The sequence below is a fragment of the Cupressus sempervirens genome, chromosome 6 (assembly GCF_028749045.1).
Source record: "Cupressus sempervirens isolate cs-2001-9-10 chromosome 6, ASM2874904v1, whole genome shotgun sequence".
Taxonomy (NCBI): Eukaryota; Viridiplantae; Streptophyta; class Pinopsida; order Cupressales; family Cupressaceae; genus Cupressus; species Cupressus sempervirens.
In genome coordinates, this window is record NC_143123.1 from 568,163,057 (window position 1) to 568,183,748 (window position 20,692).

Genomic DNA, 20,692 nt, shown 5'->3' on the forward strand with positions numbered 1-20,692 from the left:
AGATCAATTAAAGCATTTTTAACAGACTGACCGTCTATAATCACATTCACAACTGGACTGCCTGGATCAAAGTATTTAGGAATAATCAATTTTCCTAACATGATGTCCTACAACATGGACTGTAGTTGGATCTTTTTTATTCCTCCCATGCTTTTTTAGACAGGCTTCTTTAATGGATTTTCCATAAATGGGAACATCTTTAATATCTTGGAATAAAGGTATTTGGACATGCATATTCTTTAACTAATCAATGATGTCAAAATATTGTTCCTCTATTTGTGCAAGTTTACTTTGTATGAGTTTCTTTGGAGAAGGAGGTTCAACTAGTGTTTGAATTTGAGCTAAGCTAGTTATATTGGTTGGGTCAATCACTTGTTGTTGAGAAGCTGTGGGTTTTGATTTTGTAGGTGTATCTAGTATTTCAGTTATTAGAGGCAGTTTAGGCACTAGTAGGGCTGTACTAGATCTCAAATGTATATCTACAACTTTTAGAGCATAAGTAGGGTATTTCTGACCATTAATGAAATAAATGGTTTGTTGTGGTTGTTGGTTATTTGGATTTGGTTGAGGTCATGTAGGCAACTGAGTTTTCTTTTGAGGTCTAGAACTTGTAGGTGGTGGTATTAGTGCAAGTTGTTGGACTGAAGGTGGTAATTATGGATTACCGGTATTTTGGTTAGGCCATTATTGAGGTCCTTTCTATTGGTTTTGTAGATTGCCAATTCCCTTGGGGTGGTTGCCACTGGTTCTACTGATTCCTTTGCTAGTTTGGCCAGGAAGGTTGGGAATTTTGAGGCCATTGAGATTGTTGTGGATTTTTCTAGGCATTATTCCCATTGGATTGATTATATTATGGGGGACCTTGGGTACTATGGTTTTTCCATTGATTACCATATTGATTTGAATTCTATAAAGGGTCCTGAGCCATACCTTGACATTTGGCCTATGGTCAGTGCTGAGCAATGAAGAATACTTTCTCATCCTCTCTATCTATCTTGATGTACTTAGTTGGAAGATACTAGTTCTCCACACTAGTGACCAATTTGCATTAGCAATCTTTCTTTTGCTTTCAATAGTGTGGATAGTACTAAGATAGTTGCACCTCAGCTTCTACATGTTTCTTCTTTATAGTCATTATGTCAAAATGTGTAGCAACATCATTTATGATGTCCTTCTTAAAATTTGAGAGTATATTAGATATCTTGAGCTTTGAAATACCCTGACTGATTCCTTTAGTGGTTGTAGTCTGGTGTCCTCTTCCTTACTTCATAGTTGACCTTGAGTAGTTAAGATAGATTTTGTTGAGGTCATCCCAAGAATATTGATATACATCACCACCAACCATCAGCTTGAGTACTTCTAGAAAATTTTCATTCACTCATCTCAAGAAGACTAGCTTTTGTGAATCCTCTGCCAATACATGCTGAGGGTTCTTTTGTAGTGTATACAAGAAATGTGAAACATAGTCTTCTAATGTTTCATCCTCCTTTTGTGATATTCTAAAAATATCATCTCCTCTTGAATCATTTGCCTTGTAATACTCTTTGTATTTATCCAAAAACAGAGTTTGCATTTCATCCCAGGTACATACTACATTGGCCCCTAAACCCATGAACCATCATAAAGCTAATTCTTTTAGTATTGCTAGAAATAACTTGAGCTTATGGGCATCAGTGTTATAGTCAAAGCTATGATAGAGTATGTCAAACTCAAATAAGAAAGTATCAAGATCTTTAGTTATAAGGCCATAGAACTTCAGAAGAGTAGGTGTAGATATGTTTTTGAGATTAGCATTAGTTATGAGGCTTGGAAGAGGAAATGGAAAAGTAGGTTGTGCCATTACTAGAGGTATTTGATTATAGGGTTGTTGCTGAAAAGGAACATTTAGTACTAGATTATTAACGAGAAGAAGATTTGGAGTAGAACTACCAAGAAAAGTGGCCAAAATTTCAGCAAAAGGTTGAAGACCACTTGTATCTAAAGGTTCTACTCTAGAGGATGATTTTGTAGGAAAAATAGGGTTTGCGAATTCAAACAACAATTCTTCAATTTCTTCGATCAAATTAATAGACTCCTATGGAAGAAATCTTCCATATTCATCTCATTGTCTTCCTCTTTGATGTATGCAATTGAATTCTTCATGCTTGTGAAGAAACTTTTAGGACTGCAAATCTCTAAAAAAAATTAAATAAAAAAACTATGACTCAAAAAAGTTTCTAGCTTGACACCATCCTTGGTAACAGTGCCAAAAATGTTTGAGTTCCATAATAGATGAAGATGATCACACTGTTATTCCTCTCAAGGATACTATATTCATTTTGAAAATTATCCATTCCATCATGAAATACACTTGAATTTTCAACCCATGGACATAAGACTTGAAATGGGTCAGCACAGTATGTGCACTAAGTTCCTTTGAGGCTTAACACCTATGCTGCAAGAAATTAAAATGCATGAAAGGAATCTATACTATTGATATAGAATAGTAAACATGCTTGGACTAATAATAGATAACTATAGAAAACTTTGGAAAAGGAATTTTAAACAAGTTAACAATTCAGACATCGACCACGATCATTTTCCACAAGTGCTGAAGGAACTTTCACAGTAGCAATGCTGCAGGACTAATATGGTAAATTGCAAGGAATGAATCTACTCTACCTAAATCTATTCCACCTCCCAAGTGGGCCCCCTTGGTTGGATTCAACTAACTAAGAACACAAAAGGTATTCCAAAATCACTCTCTCATTAAAATTCTTCTTTGATTACATGACTGAATAACTCATAAAGAACAAAAAAGAGTAACTTCTAAACTAGTAATGTTTTATTATTTTTTTCCAAGATGATCCCTCCTCATTATATATAGAGGATTGGATACTTATTACAAACATGACATAAAAGCTATGAACAAAAATCACCAGAAAAGAAGATGGAATGTCAACCATGACATAGAACATTGATTCAACAAAAAAAAAAAGCTCACAAGTAATATGGAAAGTCAGGTCTTCCTGGTTTTTCTAGAACAATAACTCTCCTTGTAAACATGGCTTATCATTTGAAACTGATCTACACTTCTTTTGCCATGAACAATTTTCATCACTTCTTCCTTTAATATAGTAATCACCACTCTTTGCACCACTTCTCCATTTCCTACAAATTAGAAACATCCAAAATACATATGCATGACAAAATTTCCTACTCTTACTCAAACATTATAACATAGCTTAAAAATGTTTATATGAAATACTACATTCTATGATATCAAATTTGAGACATTGATATGCCTCATCAGTCGACAAAGTTTTTTGTAGCATCACCAATACTGGGTATATGTAACCTCATCAAAATTTGTCATGCAGGAAAGTTCTCTTTGTTTAGCTTTGGTACCTCCCTTTTGTAAGTGATGATCTTTAGCTTTGAGTAACTTCAAAGTTCTCTTTATCAAAACTAGTGCTTTGATACCAATTTTTAGAATGTTTAGAATAACTGAGAGGGCGGGTGAATCAATTATTCAAGGTCCATTACATACCAATTGAACAAAAAAAATACTTTAAATTTTTTGTGTCATACTTATCCTAATATAATAGACTTGCAAAATGTAAACATTAAAATGTAAAACATCATAATAACATTCAACACAAGTTTGACACTAGGATTTAACATGGAAACCCAATTTTGGAAAAACCACCAGCAACATGTCACCACTTTTTTAATCTTCTGAAGTGATCCCTATTAGGAACCAACCCTATTAAAGTTTACAATACAAACTATTAAATGTGACCTTGTTAAAGGATTTAATCACCCTATTAGAAGTGGTCTTGTTTTAGGACTTTAGAACATTCCATCAGAATGTCATTCAGTTAAAGGATTTACACAAATTGTTAGATCAACCTTGATTAAATGATTTTAATATATACTATTTAGAATGATTAGAAATAAATAGTAGGGTTTGATCTATAAAAATACAACTCACTTTTGTAGTTTCAAATCTTTGTTCTACTCCTCATATTGATTCACTATCTGGCCTCCATTATCATCTCAATTTTAGATTCTCTTGGGAATTCTTCAAGTAATCACCCTATACTTCTTCTCAACTCAATTAAGCCTTCTGCTTAGATTCATTAGTCAACAACATTAATAATAACTCCAACTCTCTAAAACTTCTTCAAACACACACAACTTCTCTGCTCTCTTCTATTCTTTGCATACATTCTAAAAGTTCATCCTCGCACCTCCTTAAATAGATAGTTTTGATCTTTTTCCACTTAATCAACATTGTAGATCTTAGGGTTTACAATTTGATCCATCAGATATGATGTATCTAATTTCCATTATGTTTATCTATTCTTTTCTAAAAACTTTTCCTTGAATTTATCTCTTAGATCATTTACCTAATCCTCTCCTAGAATTAAATGATCCAACTCATCAATCCTTATCTTCAACAGATTTTCCATATCCCAAGAAATAAATTTAGTCAACTAGAAATTATGATTTCACACAAATAATTGAAATGTTGTTTCTCAGCCAACACTAAGTTCTAACACTCGTCATCACTAAATTTCTTGACTACTATAGAATGTCTTGCTCAATATCAACATTGTTGAACTCATTTGATATTGATGCTCGGTTAACACTAAATTTTCTTGGTACTTACCATGGCTTAGTTGACATTAAAATCACTTGGCATAAACTTCAAAATTCCTTGTTCTTTTACTCTTTTTCTCGGTCTAGCCTTATATATGTGATCTATCTTGGCTTGCACCGTAAAGACTTGAATATTACTATCTTCTGCTTTATCAACATGATTTAAACAATCACTTTGCGTTGTCAAAGTCTAACTAATCAAATGTACATTGTAGCTTCCTTTTCATAACTCATCATTTCCTCTAGGTACTTTTGTTATGAGAAACTTCTCAAATCCTCTTCATCAATCAAATAGATATGACATTTAGATTAGGTAGCAAATCATCTTATCAATAGATTTGACATCAATGACAATACAATAATTGTTCCAATTGTAGTTTCTAACAAAAAACATTACTAGGTTAAAAGCTTCTTCTGACCATATATTTTTGAAACATCTTATGTGATAATGTTTGGCTTTTTATCAACATCTTCAATACCTTTGATTTAACCATGCTGAGGATTGAGAACAATTGATCCAATAATTGGGTGGCCTTTGTATAGTTTTAGATAAGGGAACATGTGTCAATGCTTGATAGTAAACTAAGCTCTTTATTGATGGTTGAGAAACTTCCCATATAAATAGAAGCATGATAAACATGTGTAGAATTTTATCAAACTTCTTCATCACCTAAATTTTTTATGTAACCACTTAAAATAAATACATTATTGAAATATGAATATTGGGCATTGACTCCCATATTTAAGTATGATTTATCAATTTTGTATGACTTCTTTTGACTTGGTTTGATGTTTGTGGACCCAAGAAGTTATGGTTAGCTGATATAGACATATCGATTATATATCTTTTAAATTTAGGCATGTGGCATATTTACATTTATATGTGTTTGCCTTGATGAAATATCATATGTAGAAATAGATGGGATATTAATATTAATATTTCATTATTTTAGATTTGAATTGAAAAGAAAATGATAAGTATCAAATTAGAAAGTGATGTCTTTTTAATTCAATTATGGATTTTGGTTACTAACCTACTGATGTAAAATTTAGTGTTAACATGCATGACAAGAAATGAAGGCAAGGTTATGGCTTAGGTAGAGTAGGCTAGCTCCTCGGTAAGGTGTGAATGGAAAATGATGAAAATTAAATAGACCAGTTAACTTAAAATTCATGTTTATTTCATGTTTGATATTATGCAAATAGACAGATGAGTTTTATTTTAATACAAAATAAATTGTGTTTTTATTTTATATTTAATGTATTAGGTGTAATTTTTAGTCTCGCCTATATAGGTGGAGACTTATGTTTTCACCTTATTTTCTACTATTTGTTTCCCTGAATTTTAGAAATATTAAATTATATTTGCAATATTTTACAATTATCTTATTTTTAGTTTTTATTTTTAATGACTATTTCTTTTTTTAAAAATTGGTTCCTCTTAATTTTCATAATGAACTTATTTTTCTGACCACAAATTCAAAATATTACCTTTGAACTTTTCTTCTATTAGTTTTCCTCCAACCTAGAAATATTAATTACATTTGTAATGTTTGATAGTTATCATATTTTTATTTTTATTTTTATGGTACTATTTCTTTTTTCTAATTGGTTCCTCCTATTTTTACTTTTAATTTTTTTTTCCTTTAAAATATTTAAAATATTTGTTCTACTCCAATTAAAAGAAAACAAAAAGAAATACTAGTACACTTTTAAAAAAATTCCAAGAAATATTTCATCATTTGTATTTGTATTTTTGATTATATTAATATAACTCCTTATAGCCAATAGTAAAGCTCTAAGAATGAAAAATGAAAATTTTGCTTATGTAATTTTTTACATGAATATAGATGCCCCAAATAAATCATTGATATGCATTAATGTGATTATAAATGACAAAAAAAAAAAAAAAAAATTGAGGAAAAAACTTGTTACACCACACATTTTCTCAAATTTATTAGCACATTTTATTTTACTCCTAATTTTTTTTCATTAGGCGGGACTCAATTGTATCACAAGTCTTGTTTATTTATTAAACAACCATGATTTGTGTGGGAGTTTTGCTCCCATAAATTAAATGTGTAATGAAAAAGGTGTTAGTGCTCCCCTAAAATTTACTTTTTTGGCCAGAAAGTTGTCAACCCTTCCCATTAATTATTTTTTAGTCATTTTTCATCTTGCTCTACTTTTAACTTTTATTTATTTTTCCTGTTTATTAGTTTTTATCTCCACTTTTAACTCTCTATTTTTTCGTATTTATTTAGAAAATTAATTAGTTGTTATCTCCACTTTTAACTCATGTATTTTTCTGTATTTATTTGGCTTTTGGCTTTTAAAATTGATAAGCAATGGGATATTTGTGAGATATAATTTTGTTGTATTTATTCTATTAACTTTTCATAATAAATTTTTTTGGTGGAGATTTTTTTTAAAAATATTTATCTTATTTGTATATGATAAGTTAATTTTAAATAAATAATATTTATCAATCTATTTAAAAAAATAAAAAAATTATGTCATTTAAATTGAAATTTGTTTATAGTATAATTTATTCACATTAAATTATATTAAAAAAAATAATTTTTTACTATCAAACACCTATTGACTTATTGTTGCAAGCACAAAAGTCTCAACTGCTAGTTTATATGTCTATGACAAATTATGGATAGCTCAAAAATAAAATAAAAATTATCCTAAATTCCTTATTATTAATTTGTTTTAGAATAATTAGCTTAGAGAAAAAATTTTTAATTTTCTGAATATTTGTTAATTGATAAAAAAGTAATGAAAATTAGGAGCCTATAATTGTTACAAGATGAGATAGTGGGTATTTATGAATCGAAGTCTAGGAATTTAATTGAACTAAGGGATTTCACATCCAATTGGAGGGCATGTATGACACATGGAAAAAGGGGAGGAAAGAAAAATAGTATGGAATAGTTGACACACTCAACTTAGGAAAAATGCAAAAGAAACAACGAAAACACATGAAAGTACATAGAAGGAAACATAGATAAATAATCAGGTTCTCTTCTTGTGTATAAAATGTAATAAGAGGAATAGAGCACCTTAAATTAAGCATTAATCACTTTTACTTTTTTTTTTTTTTGTTATCTAGATATCTACTACAAAGGTGATACATGTGTTAGAAGGCAAATTTTATAGCATGGGTAGTTTGGGTGTGATATAAGTTATCGGTTATATATATTTACTCATTTGTTCATAAAAATGTCCCTTGAATTTAGTAGTTCCTTTTTTAGAGTTAATTATATCAGTTTAGCAATATAATTATTTAGTTTTTTCTCCTCATCTTGACCAAATTTTGGCCAATAAGATAATTCTATGCATGCTTAGTGTATGTCTGTGGTAATTTCGACTATGTGGTTGAGACCTTATGTTTATTCCAAACACACTTTTTTGCAATTAGAATCCAAGAACATTTCTAACTATGTTTTAGTATATTTTCTTCTTATTTCATAAATTTCACTTTAAGATAGAATTAGAATAGAATAGAATACCTCATGCAACCTAAATGGAATAAATTATAAGGCAAGGGTTTCAAAAAAAAATCTAATAAAGAGTCCACTAGGTCTTACAAGGACCTGGAACCTAAATAGTAGCAAACATACATAATAAAGCTAGAAAAGAAAAAGACAGAAGAAATAACTAGAAAATAGAGCCAGAACTATATATCCAGACCAACAACCAGAACCTATAGCAAAATGTAGGTAATTATTGTAACTCCTCCACAAACTTAGTTAAGTTATTTCCAGTATCAACAACCTCATGAAGGAGACCTTCAATAATAGAGATAGGAGCAACTTCAATGGCTCTTTTTGTGCTCATCCTAGTCCTTCTACTTAGTTCACTAGTCATCTCAATAGGTATAGGGGAAATGATCTCCTCATTACTCTTCCTTCCAATGCTAGATACCTCTGCACACAGTCTGGAAGTAATCATGTCCATATGTTGGCCACTATCCTTTACCAATTTCCTCAACCTGACTTCATAGGTTACCAATTTTTCATGAATAGCCCTGACTTTACTCTCTAGCTCCGTCCTTTTTGTTTTTTCATTATCTAGATTCTTTTGCAGATCTTTTACAGTTTTCTTTAGGGCCATGATTTCATTATAAATCCATGTGTCTACCTGAAGAGTCACATTCACCTTCAATTAGACTTTGTTAAGAAACATAAGCCTCCCACTTATATTTGTCTCCCTATTAGCCTCATTAGCAATGTTATCATCAAGATGATTTGTATCATTATGGACATCTTCAGGCATAGAGTCTTTCTCTCTAACCAAAGCCTTTTCCTCAGTGTCATTCTTCTAGATAGTATCATCAATTTTTGGCTCTTGAGTAATAAGGGTCATATTCCTATCTTTATCATCCTCATTAGTATCCATGGAATTCCCCTTCTCCTCATCAACTTCAGAGGTAGGCATATTATCTTTCACTTTCTTGTCTTTTCCCTTGGAGGAATTTAGAGACACACCATGCTCCTTCTTTCCCACGTTCAGAGAACCCACATTACTCCCCATGCAAGATGTCCACAATGATACTTGAGGATGATAAGTTTCAAGCTATTATAAAGTAGGGGTTTGGAGAGGGCTTGGGCTCTATTTTGTGGAGTGGTGAGAGGTCTTGTGATTTTATTTTTTGTTTGGGGTGGCCCCCTAAAGGTTGATTCATAATATATTCCTACAAAATAGAAGCTTTGAATTTTTAGCCCTCTCAATTTGATTGGGTCAAAATAGCCCCACATGCTTAGGAATTTCATTGCAACATGTCAATGGTTGCATTATGTCTCCACCAAACTAATTAATACATTTACAGTCTTAGGCTAATTCCACTCTAAAATTCATAGGACAAGTGCCAACTTTACTTAAATTTAGGAACTAAATTTCTTAAGCTAATTTTTAAAAAAAAATTCATGGGATTGTTCACCACTAAATATTCTTGAAAAATCTCAGTGACCACTCGCTCTATTTTGAAGGAAGAAAATTGGTTTTGACATATGAGTGAAAATATACTTAAGTCATTTACTTAGTTCATGCCAAACAAGTAATACATGCCAAGCATAAGTTGTCAGATAGTATATGCGAAGTGACACATAAGCCAATTAACTAGAAAGAGTTGAGTCACTCAAGTACTGAGTAGATGGTATGTGCCAAGCTATTTAGATGTCGAGTCATTTAGAGGATGAGTTACAATGTTAAAGTTGTAGTAGATGATGAGTATTAGGGACTTCAAGTACCGAGCTACATAGTTTTGACATAGTTGTTTGTAATGACACAAACATCTATGTAAACCATTTTTGGGCTAACTTAAGGATTGTTTTATGATCTTTGATGATAAGGAAAAATCTTAATTGTAAATCCCTATGCATTACATGCATCCAATTAGAAAAAGGGAAGGATTAAGTGACAATATGGGTGAATCACTACTATTGATTCATACCTAACCCTAAGTCACATAGGTATTCTTAAGGAGGACAAACCCTAAACTTTTTTCGAATGCTTAAGGAGAATTGAAGAGATTTTGTGTGTGCAAAAGGAGCATTCATGGTGATTAAGGTGTTATGATTTGAGTTGCATTGTAGAATTAGTTAAAGGAGAATAAAGGAAAGGAATCATAAGACATGTCTGATCAGAAAGGATCAAGTACACATCATTATAGAGGTGATCTAACATAAAGCAATAACATGCTAACTAAAGGATCATTGTTGAAACATTTTAACAAGTGAATCAGTTAAATCTCCTAACAGAGTAGTCTTAACAGGCTATTGTAAATCCTTTAATAGGGTGCTTACTTCATTGTAAGTTATAGTCCTCTTACTAGGCACACTTCTAATAGGGTAAGATCTAGCAATCTTGTAAGCCTTTAATAGGGTGGACCTTTAATAGGGTAGATTATGTTTCATGATCAAACATTGTAACCTTCATTGAATACACTTTATTACTACAGTAGTGAAAATTTGGGGGTGTCATCCCCACCCCAGTTTTACCTTCTCCTTGGAGGGTTGGTAACCAAATATATTGTGTCATACATGTGTTGAATGTTTTACTTTCATGCTATGGATGCATATGTTTAATTTGGTATTTCAATTTATATGTATAGATTATGAGATGGATGTGTGGTGAATGATTTTGAGGTTGAAATTTTTATGTACTAATTCACCCCCCCTCTTAGAGTTTACTTCCCTATTATATTTCTAACAATTGGTATTAGAGCACAATTCTTTGAAAGTAAAGCTTTACAACTTTGAGGAAAGATCTTGAAGATGGAAGTTTGCAAGTTGGGAAAGACTATTGAGAATAAAATGATTGAAATAAAACTTTCCCTACATTAGCTGAATGAAGTAAGAGATGAGTTAAAGAAATCATTGAAAAGAAGGAAGGAAATTGTTATTGAAGAGAATGACACACAATACCAAGAGATTGACACTACTGAATTTTTTGTAGATGGAAACACCAATTAATTTGGTGTAGCATTTGGAGATCTAAAGGAAAAGAATGGAACCCTACTTGAAGAGGTCAGACACCATCATAATAGATTTGCAAAGGTATTTATCGTGTGCCAAGCTATGCATTTTAAATTTTAGCAAGTCCTAGGTTTACATTATGGCATCTAGTTCTTCATCTCTTAAGGTTAAAGAGGGTAAAAAAGTTTTGAACGTGTAATTGATAAGTAATGAGATCAGACAACCAAATTTTAGAGTCATTCCTAACATTGCTTACAAGGAAGATCCATCTTGTGTGTTGTCGATGATATTACCTCAAGTTTTGATGATTCAAGACATAATATGTTGCTACAAATGCAAGGTGGGTAGTATAGGTGACATGGAGATTAGGGAAAGCTATGGAAAATTATGTGAAAATAGAGCACTAAAAGATGAATTCAATATTATAGAGAGAAAAGGGTTGACCTGTGCCTTAGATTTGTCCAATGTTTTCAAGATTGAATGGATAACGATAGTTCTAAGTAGAATTGATGATAATTCTATATGGTTGGATAATGGACCAATGAAGATTAAAAAGAAAAATGTACATAGAGTAACAGGGTATCCAACACTTGACTAACCTAAGACCATGAGGAGTAAATCTAAAGAGGTCATTGAGAAGAATATAGGGGCAATGTGGAACAAATGAGACATGACAATTGATACTATCTCAAATCCCCTAACTGCATTTGTAGTGAGGATAATAGAACATAAATTCTACCAATAAAGTAGGCTCAATAGTGTACCATGTATTGCTATTGACTTGGGCTATAAGATAGTCAAGAAGGATCATACCCATGACCTTGCCAAGTTGCAGATGCAACAGTTGTCAAAAACTTTGGGAGCAATAAGGAAGAAAAAAAGTGCACAATGTAATTTTTGTTCAATCCTTGTATGTATATTCTTTTATGTACAAAATACATTACCTACATTTGGTAAAGTTGCATGGGAAACAAAAAGATCTATATTAGTGTAGATAGGTGAATTTATTGAGCAACTTGGAAATAATTTTGAGTCAGTTATTACCAGCCACTTTGAAGATTTCAAGCAATCAATGAAGAAAAGACCGAGGATACCAGTCTCACTAGTTGAGAAACATTTCAATGATTTTTTCTTTCTAGTTGAAACTAATTTTACATATGTTCAAGCTATTGTTCCAAGGGTAAGGTGGTTAAGACCACTAGGCTATGAGATCAATGTTGATGAAGCCTCTATAGCAATAACAACATTACTTGTAGAAGATGTGGATGCTAAGGCTACTACCTTTGGGAACTATGATGTAGTAAAATCTAAGATAACAATGGATATGAAGACTGCCTTAGTCATAAGAAAGAAAAACAACATTATGAAAAAATTTAAAGAGAAATTTGGTGAAGTATCAAATGAAGAAGAAAAAGAAGAAGAAGAAGATGATGATGATGAAAAAGGAGAGGATATACCAACTCAAGCACCACTAGCCTTAAATCAAGGTCAAGGAGAAGATCAAGCAAGAGAAGTAAAAATTGAAGAAGGTGTTGAGGGAGAAGAAGCCAATGAAGCACCTAGGAAAAGAAGAGGAAAGCTAAAGTCCTAGCAGCTAGCAAACTAAGGAAGGTTGCAAAACCTAAACCTACAGTTGTCTCTACTAGAGAAATCACAAGATCTACTATAAAAAGGCTCAAGAAGAAGATAAACCAAAACAGAAGAGGGCTAGATCAACTAGTAAAGAAGAGGAGCCTAAGAAGAGACCAAAGAGAAATTACATAGCTCCAGTTGAATTTGATGAAGAGAAGACAAAATTTGATAACAACTGTATATGAGAAAATGTTAGTATGCTAATAGAAACCAAATTTAAATAAAGCTTCTACAAACTAAACAAAATTCATAAACTTCAAGATAGACTAAGATGAGCTCTTAATTGAGAATATGAGCCATTAATGGGCTCTCTCAATAAGAAGCTCTCTTGTTGAGTAGCTTTGTCTAAATAGATAGGATGTATGCTCAAGCTTTATGCTTCAAAAAGGGCTTCAATGGATGATTGTGGATTTTTGGTGTGGATAGATGGCTTTAGTATGGATTTGGCTCTCAAAATAGCATTATAACTTTACTTCATGGATTGTGTTATTTTGCAAAGGGGAAGGATCCAATTTATAGGCAAGAGGCTTGAGGGATTGAGGGCTAAGATGCAAGGATGGGAAAAAGCTTATGGAAGGCTCAGATTGCATGAGAGGAGAGCACATGGATTGTGCTTCCTTATAGCCAATCAAGGAGTGACACATGTCACATGGTGAGAGGATGGAGGAAAGGGCAAGGATGAGTCAACAAAGGAGGCTCAAGAGATAAAATCTTCATAAAGACCCTCATAATGACTTGTAAGAGCAATAAAAGGGCTTGTAAGAGTCATTTATGACCTAGTGGACTTCATAAAGTTTTATGGTTGAGATATTTTGAGGGTGATGAGAGCAAATTCGACTTGGACTTGATTAGAAATGTTTTAAGCTTGTTTAGGCTTGTGCAAATGATTAGAGGATGGATTAGGATGGTTTAGGATTAGCTTAAGGATAGGCAAGTGGATGGCATTTAATGAGGGTGGGTGAAAGAAGAGATATTTGTTAACTTTGGCTTGGGTTAGTAAGTTTTAACCCATGTTTAGGGAATGTGACAAGGTTAGGAGGGGATTAGGATTAGGTTTAAAGACATCTTCTAGAAGATTCTAGATTTTGGATGAGGATAAAGACTTTCTAGAATAGTCTAGAATTTCCTAGGATGAGGATGAAGACTTTCTAGAAGAGTCTAGAACTTCTTAGGATGAGGATAAATTAGATTTTTAAGAAATAAATAAAGTTTTATTTATTTCAAGGGTTTGGGTTGAGGAGATATTTATTAAAACTTTTTTAATAAACATGAGGATTAATATTTAATCTTAATTAAATATTTTGAGTTGGGGTTAGGGGTAGGAAATGATGAGATTAGCCTTTAATCGAAATTAAAGAAGGATTAGAAGATTTTGGAAGAGGTTATTGGTCATAAGGAAATTGGCCAATTTTTGGGCAAAAAATAAATTTTTTATTTATTTTAGGATTTTTGGTCAATTTATTAATTAAATAATTAATAAATAAGGAAATAATGTTTAAATAAGATTTAAACATTTTTGGGAGGGATTCCTTAATTAAATATTTTTAATTAAGATAAAGGGATTTAATGGCATAAAAACTAATTAATTAATTAAATAATTAATTAATTAATAAATGATGATGTCATCAGGACTTTTTCAGAAAATAAAAATACTTTATTTTTTAAAGGTTTTTAGGTGTCTACATTTTGCCCCTCTTTGATGTGATGCCGCAAGTGGCATGGCATCAAAGATAAGAAAATAAGATGCCCAAGGCTAGAGCAGAAGAGGAGAGAATGGACTGCAAGATGCCCCCTCAAGAAGGCAACGGGGAGAGAAAGCGAGGCTCGATGGCTTCTTGAAAAGTACAAGAATCCAAGATGAGAAAGGAGACTCAGATTGGCAAAGAGAAGGGGCTGAATTAGCTCAAACTCTCACTATGGGAGAATGATAAAGGAGAATCAGATGCATAAGAGGAAGCAAGCTTAAGACCTTAGGGAAGGTGGAGGATGAAGGAGCAGAGCACTATAAAAAAGAATCCAGGATAGGGAGATGGATGAGGGGATTATAAAGCTGATGCAACAGGATTTCAAAGAGTCAGATTGGTGGAAGATGGGTTTCGGAGATCCCTAGGACTAGGATTGTGGATCTCGAAAGATGAGGCTTGGTGGATTGATTTGGATTGGTGGATCCCTAAGACTAGGATTGTGGATCCCTAAAGCTAAGAGTGATGAGTGATTCAAAGAGATACTGATGCATAAGCTAGAGTAGGAGAGATGGATGCTAGATATGGATTGGGGATAATGGAGATGAAGGAAAACCATTGAAGCTTTTTGAGCGGGGGGATACTTCAAAGAGAAGTACCACCATGTAGTTGAGCACTAGATTTGCTATAGGACTGTTGGTTAATTGCCAAGGTTACCAAGAACATCAAGGCCTTTTCACCAACCGTCCAAAGGACTGACAAACTAACTCATAACAAACACACAAGGATTGCCCCAGCATCACACATGAATCCTAGAGGAAGCAGCGTGGAAACAACACTGAAGAATCCACAAGCAGAAAAGAAAAACAAATGAAAGACCTGATCAAGACCTTACGCTCTAATTGCCCCATTCGCAGCATACCATGATATGGAAGATCGTGGCAACCTTGAGGAGGGAACAAGGAGATTGCTTGGAAAAGATACTTCAAGACCCAAAAGGGAAGATCCCAAATCAAAAGAAAGTGAAAATCCAAAAGAGAGCCGTTTGCCAACGAGATGGGTAGGACAAGGTACTAACGGACCAAGATCAGACATGAGGAAAGCTATATCCTGCAAGGACCTATCGGAGAGCACCGAAGCTGGTGGATTTGGATGAGTGATGCATCTGGCAAGCTGAACTAAGAAAGATAACACTTTGGTGATAGGAAATCTAGCTAAAGGATGCGTTGGAATAGCTAACCAAGATGTGTGATGGGTGCAAGATGCTGATCAAGGATGAACTGACACAAATGCTGGATAGATACAATGGTACTAAGCTAAATAGGATGTACAAGCTAACAGACCAAGATATTTACTAGCTAAAGATGACCAAGATAGTTACAAGCAGGCAAAAGCTCAGGATGATAGGATAGCGGGATGGTTCGATGTTGTGCAAGATGCGAAAGCTAAGGGTGGGGTGATAGCGAAAGATATGGATTTGGCAAGATGCATCCAATGATGATGAGAGATTTTGTGACCAAGGATAGCTAGAGGAGCAGGATGAGATGGCTGGATAGGATGGTAGATAGCTAGGATTATGATGGATATAAAGAGATGACATTGGGTTTGCATGAGGATAGCCTAGAGCTAGATACCAATGACAAGGGAGGATGGAAAAGACAAGATCTCCAAGGAATATAGTGCCCCCAATCAGAAGATAACATGCAGAAGGAGGTCTTATGATGGATGTGATAGGATTGAAGCTAGGATGGAAAAAGCTGAAGGGGCTAAGGAGATGGATGATAGCTGAGATGATTGGCTGAAGCTACATAATATTAGTGGATGGTGTGAGATGGAAGCTGGAGGATGGAGGATAGGTGGATAGATTGGAAGATGGAGTTGGATGTCAAGAGATGACCAAAAGCATGAGGGTGATAGGCTAAGCTGGGGATGGTAGGATTACGCATGACGCTTGTTTGCCAAGTTTTCATCATGGTACTTGTCCAAGGTGCTTGAATTGCCAAGTTTTCACCAGTGGACGCTTTATTTTTTTGAATTTTTGAATTTGGACTTAGCTGGAATGATTTTGGCTTTCTTCAGCTATTTTGGCTTTTTTGGGATTTTTCACTGGCTGTTGGAATGTTCAATTTTGTTGCTAGTTGTTGGTACACCGGATGTGTGATTTATGCAATAGATCGGATTAGATGGGATTGATGGTAGGAGATGGAGGGATGAAAATGCTGGAAAGGAGCATGAGATGGGGATGCTTGCAAGAGCAACATTGGCACATGTTGGAACGGGTGTGAAAAGAGCATATGGGGGATAGATGGTAGATGCGGGCATGATGGAGGATTTGTGGCAGCGTACTTGGGGATATAGGCACCCAAGATGGAGTTAGGAGATGGGGGACATGAGTCACTAGATGGGGGATTAGCAATGGTGGATGCCATTATGCATTGGGTTTCAACTTTTTTCTTGGGGATCCACATGGTTTTGGATTTTCTTTTCATAGGATTTTGCATTGTTTTGCATTCTTTGATTGGATTTTTCCTTTTTGGAGTATGTCTTTTAGAATAGACATATGATTTCCTAGGATGTGGATTTTTAGCTTTATGCATTTTGAAGTTGGCATTCACATTGTTGTGGTAAGCTTTGGGAAGATGGTTAGGAGAAGCTTTGTGAGATGGAGAGGATATGAAAGAGCATGTAGGGGGATGATGATGGATGATGTGCCCTGATATGTGCCTTTGTTGATCTTGCATAGAAATGGATGGAATAGGATTTTTATGATGGCTGATAGGAGGATGGAGGATGGTAGATTTTGGGACATAGGGACCCAAAATGGATTTAGCAGATGAAGGGGGGATATGGTAGGTTGTTTTGGGTTGCAAAGATGGTGGAGGGGGGATGACATAAGATTTCTTGAAGGAGTGATGGGAGGCTGGCATGGTGGGCTTGGATATAGGATTGGTTTGGGGGTGTGGTGTACCAACACCTTTAGATGGTGAGCCTTTGGATACATATCCAAGACCATGAAATCCTAGATTTTTTTGTGCAATAATAGGCTCTCTGATTCCTTGCTCTTGTGGTCCTAAACCTTGACCTTGATAATGCCATCGATTGAGCATTTGAACAAGCTGAGGAAACTTTTTGCTTGCAGAAAATGGTAGAAGTGATTTATTAGGTGTATTGCAATGGGGAGATACTGTTCTTAATTCTTCTGCTGAGAGAGGGCCACCGTGGATGAATGTAAGTGAACCAAGAGGGTAGATTATAGATGGTGGAATAGCTTGGATAGGTAGTAAGATGGAAGCATGGAGTGGGGGAGATGGAAGGATAGGATCTTGATGTAGCTGGTGGGATGACAAGATATCTTGTAGTGGAGGAGATATGGCTCGAGGTTTTGGAGATGGAGGAGATGGTGACTGCACTATGGATGGAAGACATGGTACGATGATATCTTCATTTATTCTTTGGGGGATGTCAACATGCTTTTGGGCAAGATCTTGATAGGATTGGTTTGGAGTAGATGGTGCAATAGGAGGTGAAGGGATGGATTCTTCAAAGGCAGCAGATGGATAGATGGGAGATTCAGTAGTGGAGATGGGTGAGTAGAAGATGGATGCATAAGGGTCATTACGAGAGATTTGGGAAATGCTTGGAGGCGATGTGGATAGGATTTGGAGGGATTTGACAGGTGGTGGGATTTTGATGCTTGCGGGAAGTGGAAGGATTTTAAGCAATTTGATGGATGGCGTGGGGATGATAGCTATGGGAGATGGAGGTGATATTATAGATGGGGAAGCTTCATCACTGACTACTTCACATGGTTGGATTAGATGACATGGCTTATTGACTGTTGGAGGCAACTGTTCTTGTATTTCCTCTAGGAGATTCCTTGGAGACTCGTGTATCGAAGGTGGAGGTGGATTGATAGGAATAGCTAGTGTGATGGGGGTGGAAGATTGGAAGCTTGGTTGATGGGGTGATGGAGGGGAAGCTGGAATATCAGATGGCATGACTAGATAGTTTGGAATAACTCTTGGATTTTGGGGGATGCTTGGGGGAATGTTTCTAAGGCTTTCAATATACCCATCATAGTCATGAACTAGACTTTGCAGAAACACTCATGAAGAAAGATCTGCATCTTTCTACTCATGAAGGCTTAGTCCACCTTGTTGCCAAGCTATCCATCTAGATCAAATCATTGGAGGTAGCTTGTGATAACTAGGATGCAACTTTGAAAATTATGCTTAAGGTCCACAAAACATTTTTGGACAAATACACTATTAATGTATAATCCTTTGACATAAGTGTCAAAATTGGGGACAATAAGAAATGAAGGTAGAAGTAAGAAGTATGAGGGAGATACTATTTTTGAGAAAAGAGATGTCAATGATAGAAACAAACTACACAACAAATCTACTTAGTAGGAGGAATGATTTTGATTCAAATAAAAAATAACTCAATCAACTTAGGGGGAGTTATTGAATTTTGAGGTATGACTGATGAATCATAAGTTTATGCAAAATTTTGAAGTTTTGAAGTTTTGTATGTAAGTGGATATTATCTGAGTTATGCTTGAAAGGCTAAAGGTTATTCATACATGATCAATATTTTGCCACTCATGTCAAAGGGGGATATTGTTAATCTTAGATTGGTTTTGACATATGAGTGACAATATACTTAAGTCATTTACTTAGTTCATGCTAAACAAGTAATACATGCCAAGCATAAGTTGTAAGATAGTATATGTCGAGCGATAGATATTTACTATGAGCCGAGTAACTAGTAAGTGCTTAGTCACTCAAGTGTCGAGTAGATGATATGTTCCAAGCTATTTAGATACTATTTGATCAATGGATGCCAAGTCATTTAGAGATTGAGTTACAACATTGAAGTTGTAGTTGATGTCGAGCACCAGGGACTTTAAGTGCCACGTTACACAGTTTTGACATAGTTGTTTGTAATGGCACAAACTTCTATGTAAACCATTTTTGGGCTGACTTAAGGATTTTTTTATGATCTTTGATGATAAGGACAAACCTTAGTTGTGAATCCCTATGCATTACATGCATCCAATTAGAGAAAGGGAAGCATTAAGTGGTAATATGGGTGAATCACTACTATTGATTCATACCTAACCCTAAGTCACCTAGGTCTTCTTAAGGAGGAAAAACCCTAAAATTTTTACAAATGCTTAAGAATGATCGAAGAGAGTTTACATGTGCAAATAGAGCATTCATAGTGATTAAGGTGTTACAATTTGAGTTACATTGCATAATTAGTTAAAGGAGAATAAAGGAAAGGAATAAGAAGACATTAGGGATACATATGATTAGAAAGGATCAAGTACACATTAATATAGAGGTGATCTGACATTAAGCAACAAAGTGCTAACCAAAGGATCATTATCGAAACATTTCAATAGGTGAACCAATTAAATCTCCTAATAGAGTAGTCGTAACAGGCTATTGTAAATCCTTTAATAGGGTGCTTAATTCATTGTAAGTTAAAGTCCTCTTACCAAGTAAACTTCTAATAGGGTGTTGAAATCCTTTAACAGGGTAAGATCTAACAATCTTGTAAGCCTTTAACAGGGTAGGCCTTTCACAAGGTAGATCATGTTTCATGATCAAACATTGTAGCCTTCATTAGATACACTTTATTACTATAGTAGTGAAGATTTGTGGGTTTCATCCCCACCTCAATTTTACCTTCTCGTTGGAGGGTTTTAGGTAACCAAATATCTTGTGTCATACATGTGTTGAATGTTTTACTTTCATGCCATGGATATATATGCATAGATTGTGAGATGGATGTGTAATGAATGATTTTGAGGTCAAATGTTTTAAGTATTGATCTTAGATTGGTTTTGAGAAGTGAATGTCAACACACTTAAGCTATCTAATTAGTTCATGCTGAACTAGTAATACATGTCAAACACAACATGTAAATATTAGAACATGCTGAATTGTAATGAGTGCTGAGTCATTCATGTGCCAAGTCACTCAAGTGCCGAATAGATAGACCATGCCAAGTGATTCAAGTGCCAAGTAAATAGTGGATGCTAAGTAATGTAGGTGTTGAGTTAGAAGCAAAAATATAGTGCATGCTGAGCATAATGACTTCATATGCTGAGTGACACAATTTTGACATATTTGTTTGAAATGGCACAAATAACTATGTAAACCATTTTTGAGCCAACTTAAGGATAGATTATGATCTTTTGGAGATAAGGAAAAATCTATATTGGGACTCCCTAAGAAA